The 13,175-nt window shown below is 43.2% G+C and overlaps 1 protein-coding gene across 1 annotated transcript in view; it reads left to right on the forward strand.

The window, feature by feature from the left end:
- Nucleotides 1-13,175, forward strand: part of LOC141132027 (CD276 antigen homolog) — an 84,652-nt gene that overhangs the window by 23,277 nt on the left and 48,200 nt on the right. The window lies entirely within an intron of this gene.

Consider the following 13,175-nt stretch of genomic DNA (forward strand, 5'->3'; position numbering starts at 1 on the left):
GGGCCTGGCAATGTTTTAGCAGATCGCTTGAGTCGAGGCTTTGGGGATCACAATAAATGGGGCCTCAATCCCAAGTACCTACGCAAGATCTTCAGGGTCTGGGGAACGCCTTCGATAGATCTTATGGCATTGGAGGATTGTCAACTGCCTTGCTTCTTCTCCCGGACCTAGCATCCACAGGCATTGGTTCAGGGTTCTCTGCCCAGGTCTTGGAACTTCCCCTTGGTGTATGTTTTCCCGCCGCTTCCATTAGCTCTCAAAATTCTGCTGAAGATTCAGCGAGAAAGGGTCAGGGCAATAGTAGTCCTACCTTACTGGCTCAGGGAGCTGTGTTTCCCTCTGGCTTGGAGGAAAAAGTTGGGCTCACCAATCCATCTGCCTCCTTGTCAAAATCTCCTTCTGCAGAGTGGGGCCTGACACCCGAACCGCAGGAGGATAAAGTTAATGACATTATTACAGGATCGTCAGAACGAATGTAACCTATCACCGGATCTGGAATACTATAGAAAGGGTTGGAACCTTGGATCTCCTTCAGTATCTAACATTTTGGAGTTTCTGCAAAGTAGTCTCCAAGGGTTAGCTTATATATCCCTGAAGGGTCAAATCCCTGCCTTGTTGGCTATGTCGTGTACAAGATATGCTCTACATCCATTGGTGATCTGATTTTTTTAGGGGTAGCCATAGATAGCAGACCTCCATTGAAATCGTTTTTTCCAAAAGAGGACTTAACACTAATCTTGGGAACATTGCTGGTTCCTCCGTTTGATCAAGCTTTCTCTTGTTCATTATTTCTTTTAACGTTTTTTTTGTTTTTGTTTTTTACTAGCCATGGCCTCAGCCAGAAGAGACTCCGAGTTGTGCACCTTCTCATCTAAAGAACCATATTGTTTGGTGCTCCCAGACAAGATAGTCCTTAGGCCGATACCGAGCTTTCTACCTAAGGTGGCCACATAATTTCGTATGAACTGGGAGGTCATTCTCCCAGCCTTTCCGGGGGATACAGCTGATGATGAGTGAAGTAGGTTAGACCTGGTGTCTGCGATTTCAACCTACCTGAAATGGACTAAAAGCTTTGGCAAACAAGATCAGCTGTAGGTTTTCCCAATGGGGCTTAAAAAGGGTATGCCTGCAACATCCAGAGTTGTGTCTTCCTGGTTTGTCAAGACCATGCATATTGCATAAAAAACGCTGGGCCTTCCTCCACCTTCAGAGATCAAAGCACATTCGACGAGGGGTATGGCAGCATCCTGGGCATAGGCGATGGTCGCCCCTGAGGTAGTTTGCAGAGCAGCAAGCTGGAGCTTGCTCAACACCTATGAGGCATTACAAGCTTAATATGGCTTGTCCGCCTGAGGAAATATTTGGCTCTACAGTTATTACGGCAGCTGTTGCCCATTAAAAATTTTGAGTAGCATTGCATTGAGGGTTTGGCTTATTTTTTATTTTTTGTCTTCCCTCCCTTCTTAATATTAATTGGTACATCTCATAGTAGGCTGACATGGGGAGGTCCAGGAATAGGGAAAATTGTTATCCATACTTACCGTAATTTTCCTTTCCTGGATCTTCTCCATGTCAGCCGGAGGATTCCCACCCAGTTTATCTGTCGCGAGGTGGGGTTTTTTTTGAACACTGGTGTGGGCAGACGGCCGCCTTTTTATGGGCTAGAAAAGAGGTGGTCCTGGAGGGGTCAGAGGGGGCAGAGCTGACCCATAGTAGGCTGACATGGGGAGGAACCAGGAAAGGAAAATTACGGTAAGTATGGATAACAATTTTCCCAAATAAATATATATATATATATATATATATATATATATATATATTGCATCCAGTTTAGCTATATCTGACTGCAGGCCATTCCTGGTGTACTTTTTTCTATTATATACTTCAGGCAGGTTATTCAGTTAGCGGCAGTGTATTTAATATAAATATATATATATATATATATATTACAGTCTCGTGTGTGTATATGTATAGGTGTGTATGTATGTATATATATATATGTGTATGTATGTATATATATATCCACTGCATACAGTTTAGCTATATCTAACTGCAGGCCGTTCCTGGTGTACTTTTTCTAATATACTTCAGGCAGTGTACACAGTACACACTGTGCACCCATAGTGCAGTTTCTACTACTTTTCTGGTGGTGTACACACCCATAGTTGGTATTACACTTCTGTTGGTGTACACAGTACTACTTTCCTGGTGGTGTACACAATACATACAGTGCATCCATAGTTGCTATTAGACTTCTGGTGGTGTACACAATACCGTTCACCCATAGTGCAGTTGCTACTACTTTTCTGGTGGTATACACAATACAGTACACCCATAGTTGTTATTACACTTCTGTTGGTGTACACAGTACCGTGCACCCCTAGTGCAGTTGGTACTACTTTTCTGGTGGTGTGCACAGTACACAATACATACAGTACACCCATAGTTGTTATTACACTTCTGTTGGTGTACACAGTACCGTGCCCCCATAGTGCAGTTGCTAGTGCTACTACTTTTCTGGTGGTGTACACACTACACAATACATACAGTACACCCATAGTTATTATTAAACTTCTGTTGGTGTACACAGTACCGTGCACCCCCAGTGCAGTTACTACTGCTTTCCTGGTGGTGTACACAATACATACAGAGCACCAATGGTTGTTGTTATACTTCTGTTGGTGTACACAGTACCGTGCACCCCTAGGGCCGTTGCTACTACTTTCCTGGTGTTGTACACAATACATACAGTGCACCCATAGTGTTTATTACACTTCTGTTGGTGTACACAGTACCGTGCACCCCTAGTGCAGTTGCTACTACTTTTCTGGTGATGTACACAGTACACAATACATACAGTACACCCATAGTTATTAAACTTCTGTTTCTGTACACAGTATTGTGCACCCCTAGTGCAGTTACTACTACTTTCCCGGTGGTGTACACAATACATACAGCGCACCCATGGTTGTTATTACACTCCTGTTGGTGTACACAGTACCGTGCACCCCTAGTGCAGTTGCTACTACTTTCTTGGTGGTGTACACAATACATACAGTGCACCCATAGTTGTTTTACACTCCTGTTGGTGTACACAGTACTGTGCATTTGCTACTACTTTTCTGGTGGTGTACACAGTACACAATACAGTGTAGTGTAGTTTTGCTAAACAAAATTTACAGGCCACCAAGGAGAGGGAGAAGCTCACCGGCCACTAAAAGAGGGCAAGCAGGCTCTGTGTCTACAGTCGACAGTGCTGGTCATGCTGGTCCTTTTTTTCTGCAGCTGGCCGTGTTATTGAGCCACAACATGCAGAAGAGTTGGTGGAATGGATAACAAAGCTCTCCTCATCCTCCTCATCCTCTGTCACCCAGGCTCAGAGTAGTTTGCTTGCCAATGCAGCTGCCAAAGCGACTCCATGTCAACAGTCACTTCTTCCCTATCCCCACCATCATCCACGGAGGAGTCCCCCGAACTATTCGTCCACAGTGTTGGGTACATGCTGCAGGAGGATGCGCAGCGATTTGAAGGCTCTGATGATGCTACCCAGGTTGAGGAAGGGAGTAACGTGAGCCTAGAAAGAGGGGGTGCCCAAGAATGTCAAGAAACTGGCAGTCATGTTCCCCGAGCTGCAGCATACTGCTAAGTTTGCTCCAGTGACGAGGAGGGAGGGAATGATGAGGTCACTGACTCTACTTGCCTGATAGAAGAGAGGAGGAGGCACATCTCCAATGAGGCAGGATGCCCTCCAGGGGGCAGCTTAAGGGCAGCCACCCTATTGCATCACACCGCAGAGCTAAGCAGGTGCAGGTGACTCCCCACATATTTTGAAAAGTTCTTTGGTGTGGGCCTTTTTTGAAACGTGTGCAGCAGATCGCACCGTTGCTGTTTGCAACATATGTCTGAAGCATATCAAGCGTGGCCAAAACAGCAGCCGCTTGTGCACCACATGCTTGACCAGACATATGACGACCTCCCATGCAGTCCGTTGGCAACAGCACTTAAAAGACCCACATCAAAGAACAAGGCGGACCTCTCCTTGCTCCTCATCAGCTGGGATCTCCAACCCCACTATACCTCCAGTCCTCTCAGAAACCTGAACTGAGAGGAATGAAGGTATAGAAATAAGTGCCCCAAGTACTTGCGGCCAATCTGCTAGCGGTACACCAACATCGGATTTTAGCAGGCAAATTTCCCTACCTCAGTTGCTAAACTGTAAAAAAGAAATTTGGTCCCAGCCATCCACATGCTCAGCGTCTGAATGCCAGCTTGGCCAAATTGGTAGCACTGCAACTGCTGCCTTTTCAGCTGGTAGACTCTGCCCCCTTTCGTTAATTTGTGGAATGTGCGGTACCTCAGTGGCAGGTTCCCAAATGCCATTTCTTTTCATGGAAGGCCATTCCGGCTCTCTACCAGCATGTGGAAGGCAATGTCTTGGCCTCGTTGGACAGGGCGGTCAGCAGTAAGGTGCATATTACTGCTGGTCCAGCAGGCATGGACAGGAACGTTGCCTTTCTTTCATGGTGCACTAGGTAACTCTGCTGGCAGCTGGGAAGGATGCAAGACAGGGTTCAGTATTGTTGGAGCTTGTTCCGCCACTACACCTCCAAAATGCTAGTGGTGATTCTGCCACATCTTTCTCCTCCACCCCCTCCTCTTCTTCTTCCTCTATTGCCTCTTTCTTTGCAGATTTGTCCTCTGAACCAGCGGTGCTCCGTAGGCATTCAAGGGGCTACGCAAGCACTCAGGCAAAAAGATGCCATGTGGTGCTTGAGTTGGTCTGCTTAGGGGACAGGAGCCACACTGGGGCAGAGATTCTGTCAGCTCTGCAGGGGCAGACTCAGAGGTGGTTGATGCCACACCAGCTTCAGCCAGGAATGGTTGTATGCGACAATGGCACCAACCTCCTCTCCACCCTCTGACAGGGACACTTGACCCATGTTCACTGTTTGGCTCACGTCCTGAATTTGGTGGTGCAGCGGTTCTTGAGCAGGTACCCTGGCTTACAGGATCTCCTGAGGTAGGTCAGGAAACTGTGGTCATTTCTGCCGGTCATATAATGCCAGTGCAAAGAGAATGCAACCTGCCCAAGAACCGCCTCATTTGTGACATGCCCACCAGGTGGAACTCAGCGTTGGCAATGCTGTAGCAGCTGCACACAGAGCAGAGGGCCATCAGTGAGTACCTGTGTGAGTATGGCACCAGGACAGGGTCAGGGGATCTTGGCTTTTTTTTCCGCTTATCAAGGATGCATGCACTGTCCTGTCACCATTTGAGGAGGCCACAAGGATGGTGAGGAGTGACAGTGCATGCAGCAGTGATACTGTTCCTCTTGTCTGGTAGCTATGACTAAGCATTGTTAAGTGGTAGTCATAGCTGGTAGCTATGATTAAGCACTGTTAAGTGTGAAACGCGTCAGCTCGTTTGTCCCATTTTTTGCTGTGGCTTGTATCTGTTAGACTTTTTACAAATAAAGGCTATATTCTGGAGTGCGGCTGTCCAGTACTTCCTTTTTGCCTCATGTTGCTATATGCTTAGCCGGCACCTGGTGTTTCAGTTCCGAGGAGAGTTCTATATCCACAATTCCACCTGGAGCGGTGATCCCCTTCCCTTCCCCTATTGGTCCTGGATTAAGCAGGTTGTGCAGAGCTGGGCTCAAGCGGATGGAGGGCTTGCACATGTTCTTTAGAGCCACACTCCATGCACTTGATGGACACTTTTAGAAAACGGTGAGAAGAGACTGCACTCACTGTAGGAAAAACTTGGATTGTTCTTGGTCTCTGCAATGTTCCTGATGAATTTGCAGAAACAAGAGAATGGAGGGAAGGAAACCTTGTTCTATTTTTTTGTATGATGACCCTAGTGGATACCATTTTTCTTGCAATCCATACAGGAGCTTGGAGACGATTGGGTTTACCCCTCTGGCAGTGTCCAGGTAACTGAGTTCGAGTAGTTTAGGGTCTGCCTTGGCTAGCTGTAGCTCAAGGAGAAGGTCACTCAGTCTCTGGAACTCCCTGTTGTCCTTACCAGATATCTTTGGGAAAGTTTCCAGACGCATGAACAGAGCATTTTCTATAGCTTCTGGACTGCCATAACATTGCTCTGGTCGATCCCATGCAGTCGTGGGGCCTGCTGTAGGATTGTCCATGAAAACTGATCTTAATGGCTTAACACGTGCAGCAGATAGAGGATTAAGCCATCTGATCAGCAGATCCAATTCTTCAGCAGCTGTAATGCCAAGATCACTGATTGCAGTTCTGAAGGCACATTTGCAACTTCTGTATTTCTCAGGTTAGTCATCAAAACTTGTAAGACCAGTCTTTGTGAGCTCTCTATGAAGTATGTACCTCACAAACTCTCTAGTCTCGGTTGTCTCTGCCTTTTATGCAAGTTGTTGTTGGCTGAATGGTGCTGATTTCGCTATCTTTGACATTGTTGTTGAAAGACACAGGGAAATATTGCACAGCAGATGCATTCAGGTGAGTTGCTTGCTGGAAGTCAGTTGTTCCAATGGTATGTTGATTTGAGGCTGTACTTACTGATGACAGGAGATTGATGACCTGCTTGCAGCTGTATCTGATGCTCTGTGAAGTATGAAGGAAGGTTAGGTAGGCAGGCAGGAAAGGCACGGTAGTGATTTATGCTGTGAAGAAGTCTCTGTGTTGTCAAGAGCATTGGAGACGACAGAGTGTACACTGCAGTGGCTTAGGACATAGTCTTTAGTGCGTTTGAGGGGATCTTCCATATCTGCTATGTTTAGTGTGATGTTGTCTTTCTCACTTGCACCTTCGTCTGCACTGATAGCTTGTTCTAGGACCCTTAGCTTTGCCATAGCTGCATCATGTTTACACTGTTTGTTTAAGATTTCTATTGCTGCTCTCTGAGTTTCCAACTCTACTTTGTGACGTGCTGTCTGAGCTTCCATCTCTGCTCTTTGACATGATGTCTGAGTTTCCATCTCTGCTTTTTGATGTGCTGTCTGATTTTCCAACTCTGCTCTCTTTCCTGCATATGCGACCTGCACCCTGCTGGCTTCAGTGCGGGCATTAATAAGTTGCTCACTGAGTGTTGAGTATCTTGAACAGTGGGATTTAGAGGGCTTCTTAGAACATCTGGTGGAAACAGATCTGTGAGATGCAGTGTCCTGTAGCAGCTCTATCTTTGCTTCTGCCTTTAATTTGGTTTGCTGGATTAAGAACATGCAAGCTCTTTAATTTCTCCAGGAAATCTTCTGTTTTCATAGTTTGTAAGACATTAATATACTTTTTGCTGGTAACAACTTCAGCCCCAGACCATTTGGCTGGCAAAAGACCAGAGCACTTTTTGCGATTCGGCACTGCGTCTCTTTAACTGACAATTGTGCGGTCATGCGACGTGGCTCCCAAACAAAATTGATATCCTTTTTCCCCCACAAATAGAGCTTCCTTTTGGTGGTATTTGATCACCTCTGAAAAAAACGCATTATTTTTTACCTTCTGCCGACGTATATCGGCATGAGCCGGTCGGCAAGCGGGTAAACTAATTGAGCTCATATGAGGCAGAAAGTTGTTTAATGGCGCCCTCTTGTGGCAGTAGTTCACGTTCAACAGACAGTTGAGTAATTTGAGTAATAAAAGACAGATTGAGTAATAAATTTTTCCCATAATAACTTCAAGCTAGTTCAGTCAATTCAGTTCTTAAAGCTTCATAATTCTCCATTACTTTCCAAGTTGGTTTGACTGATCGTTTGGGTAACTCAGCTGGCTCAGAGTCTTGTGCTGGGGCTACAGTGTGTTCACATTCAGAGCCGTGGTAACTCATGGCAGATAATGGCTGAGTGATCAGCAAGATAACTGTAGCTGTGTGTGCTGTAATATGACAGCATGCAGCCTGGACTCAGGTTATGAGGATTACATGTGCTGCTCTCTTGTTCTTCCTTGCAATGAGGGCAGTAAATCTTGTCTGTATCAGTACTGTCATGCAGAAATCTTGTAATTAGGCCGTGAAACTCAGTTTTTCTACTGTTTTCACTTAACATAAAGGCAAAAAAAACTTATCTCCAGCTTCGTATATGGCTTGTAGGACCTGATGACCCTTTTTGTCCCTTGCATCAATTCAGACAGCTTAACTCAAAGAATAAACTCACTGTTGAGGAGACCGACAATGAAGCCTTTTGAATGCCCCGTTTTTAATGAAGGATATTCATAGGTAGAAAAAAAACGTTGATGTTGTTAGCCACATGGAAAGATGATTACAGCATGGTGGAATACAGAGCAATGAACCATAGAGAAAAAAGGTGAGGGGATATAGGGTGGTACGGAGGGAGAGGGGGTTCAGCTTAGACAGAGGCAGATGGCTTAAAGACACAGAGCAATAATAAACCAAATAGTATAACACAGATGAAATGACAATAACTCACATAGTGTAACACAACATTGGTGTCACTGGTCACCAAAAAGTGTCACTTAGGGTCAGATTTGTCTGCCACGATGTCGCAATCACGCAAAAAATCGCAGATCGCCGCCATTACTGGTAAAAACAATAAAAAATAAAACAAAGTCCTTAAATCTTTCCCTTGTTTTGTAGAGGCTATAACTTTTGCGCAAACCAATCAATATACGCTTATTGCGATTTTGTTTTTACCAAAAAAATGTAGCAGAATACATATTAACCTAAGCTGATGAATAAATTAGTTTTTTTATATATATTTTTTGGATATGTATTATACAAAAAAGTAAAAAATATTGTTTTGTTTTTTTCAAAATGTGTCAGTCATTTTTTTGTTTATAGCACAAAAAATAAAAATCGCAAAGGTGATCAAATACCACCAAAAGAAAGCTCTATTTGTGGGGGGAAAAAAAAGGACATCAATTTTGTTTGGGTACAGCATTGCACGACCGCACAATTGTCAGTTAATGTAACGTAGTGCCGTATTGCAAAAAATGACCTGGCCGGGAAATGGGTAAATCCTTCCAGGGCTGAAGTGGTTAATTTATTTCATTGGCCAGAATAAATAAATTTATTCTGGCCATTGAAATTAATTACTGCTCAAGCACTAAACGCGCCTAACATCAAATGTTTTTTTGCCCAAACTCTTCTACTCCCAGACACACTGGCAGAGGTTTTTTCTCCTGCCTCTAAACTCTCCTGCTATTAAACGCTGCTAAAAGCCTACCTGTGCATGAACACATAGGGGGTAATTTACTATAGCGCTATGGCGCTAATTCGCACTAATTGCCGCGAATTAGCGCTAATTCGCGGCAATTTAGCGCGAATTAGCGCTAATAGCGCTAATTCGCGCTAAAACGGTATTCACTATAGCGCTGGTGAGAAAATACTCCCAAAATCGAATTTACTATAGCTCCCTGAAACTAAATAGAGCCCAAACTCTTACTCTGCTAAAACCTAGAGAATTGCACATGGAAATAATGTTTAGAGCATGATATAATTGCCTAAATGGTACTGAAATATGCGGTATATTATTTAAAGATTATCTGCTTTTAAACTGTGTGAAAAAGTGATTTCTACACTGAAATATCTTTAAAAGTCTGAAAAGTGAAAAATTCCCCATTTTGGACAACTAGGTGCCAAAACAACTGAGCATGCTCAGACCTGAAAATAACTCTCATTTTAACTCAAGTGTCTTTTTTACCTGGAGGTATAGTAAATACCAAAATGAGAGCTAATTAGAGAGCATTTTTGGGAGTTAAAATCTGCTTTAATTTAGTCCAAATGAAGTTTCAGTCATTGATTCTAATGGAACAATTCTAACTTTCACAAAAAAACCTTTTAATGTTGAGATGAAATGTATCTTTCTGTGAAATAAATTTTCCTTTGCAACATTGTTGCTTCTACTTAAAATATTTTGATTTTAAGAATGCTACAATGTGGAATGTTTTGATGTTTTGGTAAAATATATTTTTCTCTGTCACTTTCACTTGTTATTCTTCATCTCACAACAATCTTTACCCCAAACTCACACAGGTGTCTTTATAATCCACAAACAATACCATTGCTGATGAAAATTTAAAATGAATCACAATTTTTTGTGCTTTGTATTATTTCCAAATATTCATAATTTGAGCCCAAAAAATGTGATATGTGTACCAACATCAGAAATCAAAATGTAATTCCCAAAAATTTAAGGGTAATATTCTACTGTCACCCACAAAAAAACACCAAATATCACAGAATAAATCAAGAAGAATAACTCTTGAGTAATGTAATTCCATCACCTGTATGTCCATAGAAATGCAGTATTTATGTGTTTTTATGTGTATTTATGAGTAGTTATGGGTAGGAGGCTCTCACACGTGGCAGCTCTGTGGCTTAGAGGTTAGAACTTCTGCTTAGTATCTCTGAGGGTCTGGGTTCAAATCCCAACCATGTTACTTCATGTAGAGAAGTTGTCTCATCTCCCAGGTCCTATAACTATGTCTAATTGTAGTAGTTATGTGTAGGAGGGTTCCACCACCATTGTAAGTCTTTTCCAGATACACTATATAGCCAAAAGTATTGGGACGCCTGCCTTTACACACACATGAACTTTAATGGCAGCCCAGTCTTAGTCCGTAGGGTTAAAATTTGATTTGGCCCACCCTTTGCAGCTAGAACAGCTTCTGGGAAGGCTGTCCACAAGGTTTAGTCTGCCTATGGGAATGTTTGATCATTCTTCCAGAAGTGCATTTGTGAGGCCAGGCACTGATGTTGGATGAGAAGGCCTGGCTTGCAGTCTCTACTCTAATTCAGCCAAAGGGTGTTCTATCGGGTTGAGGCCAGGACTCTGTGCAGGCCAGTCAAGTTTCTCCACCCCAAACTTGCTCATCCATGTCTTTATGGACCTTGCTTTGTGTACTGGTGTGCAGTCATGTTGGAACAGGCAGGAAGGGGCTTTCCCCAAACTGTCCCCACAAAGTTGGGAGCATGAAATTGTCCAAAATGTCTTGGTATGCTGACGCCTTAAGAGTTCCCTTATCTAAAACTAAGAGGCCAAGCCCAACCCCAACCCCTGAAAAACAACCCCGCACCATAATCCCCCTCCACCAAATCATTTGGACCAGTGCACAAAGCAAGGTCCATAAAGACATGGATGAGTGATTTTGGGGTGGAGGAACTTGACTGGCCTGCACAGAGTCCTGACCTCAACACAACAGAACACCTTGGGGATAAATTAGAGAGTAGACTGTAGGTCAGGCCTTCTTGTCCAACATCAGTGCCTGACCTCACAAATGCACTTGGAAGAATGGTCAAACATTCCCATAGACACACTCCTAAACCTTGTGGACAAGAAGAGTTGAAGCTGTTATAGCTGCAAAGGGTGGGCCAAATGAGTTTTGAACCCAATACTAATACTGGGATGCCATTACAGTTCATGTGTGTTTAAAGGCAGGCATCCCAATACTTACGCCAATATACTGTATATTGCTTGTGACACTGAGCATGGCTATGGACTTAGGGCTGGTTCACACCACAGAGATGCAGAGAACATGTGTGGGTCTGCCCTGGTGGCTTAGTGGGTAGCAGTTCTGTCTAGCAGCACCTGGGATGTTGGTTCAATTCCCCAACATGCTAATCCTTGTGTTGAAGTTTATATGTTCTCCCTGTGTGGGTTTCTCACCACAATCTAAAGACATGCTGGCACCTTATTTGTCTCCTGTTGAAATAGGTTCTAATGTAAGAAAGTTAATTTTGGACTTTATATTGGAAGCTCATTGCAGCCAGGGACTGATGTTAATGTTTATTAGCACTAATCATGCCCAGGGACTTGGACATTTCAAATTTTAGGGTTTACACTGCACAGGTACATATGATTAGAAAACTGTTTCTTTGTTTATGAGGATGCAAATGGACTTTGATCTTTGTCCTGTAGTTGGAGATTTGATGCACATAGCCAAGGCTAACACAGTTGTGAATACTATTATGTGTTCCTGCTCATCAGGTGCAATCACTTTAGACATACATGAAGAGACAGATTGAAAGATACTGGTGGGCGTGTACTTCTATTGGGTGTGTCAGTGTGCTAACAATACAACCTCTCTTATATAAAGGCTTGCAGTAGGGGGGTTCGTTTGGCCTGAGAAGGTCAGGTTTTTTGTTGTGATGGAGAAGGAATGATATTGGGAGATTTGATGAAATTCTTGTGCATTTTTTCAATCGAAAGTGGCTTTATGTGGCCATGCTGTCAATGTTGTGGGTGTATTGTTCCTGTCTGATCATGCAAACATCGTTTGGAAGCATCTGTTGACCTACTATTTTTGATCTCGTTTAATTGTGTACACCGAAATGCAGCTTCCAGCAGAACATGGTCACCAATGTATGTATGTGTGGATTGTGGGCTGGTGGTGGGTGTTTTGAATAAGTCTTTTGCAATATTATGTTGGAATGCTTTGTAAGAATGACTGTTAAGTATGTTTCTATAATCTTTCAGATAATAATGTGATGTGTTGCCCGTTATACACTGAAATTAAAGCTGTGTCCACGCTAAGGTTTTGTCTAATTTTAGATTGTAAGCTCCTATGAGCAGGGCCCTTAAAATTCCGTTGCTAAATGTGGTACCATATATCCTGTCCAAATTTTTTTTGAAGCTAGTAAATGTAAATTTTTTTCTGCTGGTAAAATAAAAGTACATTGAGCTTTTGGTGTGTGTGTGTGTGTGTGTGTGTGTGTGTGTGTGTGTGTGTGTGTGTGTGTGTGTGTGTGTGTGTGTGTTTTTTTTCCTTCTACTTTTCTTTCTTTAGTTTTTGTGGGTAGTGGTTTTGGGGAAGTGCAATATCTCTTTTATATTTTATTTCAATATGTATTTGTGCACCAAAAAACTAATTTCTTTGCCCTGGTTCACATGCTACTTTGAAATTGCGCTACTTCACTTGAAGTAGCACGATTTCAAAGTAGCAAGGTCAGCGTGATTTCAGGTGGCTTTATACACAAATGTCTATTGAAGTCGCACCTGAAATCGGCAAAAGTAGTGCAGGAACTACTTTAGCAAATTGATGCAGTGCCACAAAAAAAAGTTGCATCAATTGGAACAGTGCCATTGCCAATAGTCATGCGATTTGATCTCTCAAATCGCATGACCAATCGCTCCAATGTAAACCTAGGCTTCTGCACAACTGCAAGTTATATATAAAGATTCCACCTTTATCATTAACAGCTGTGGAGAATTGCAGGTAATGAATTCAGCTGGTGGATAGGCAGTG

Source organism: Aquarana catesbeiana, linkage group LG03 (genome assembly GCF_042186555.1).
Source record: "Aquarana catesbeiana isolate 2022-GZ linkage group LG03, ASM4218655v1, whole genome shotgun sequence".
In the NCBI taxonomy this organism is placed as follows: domain Eukaryota; kingdom Metazoa; phylum Chordata; class Amphibia; order Anura; family Ranidae; genus Aquarana; species Aquarana catesbeiana.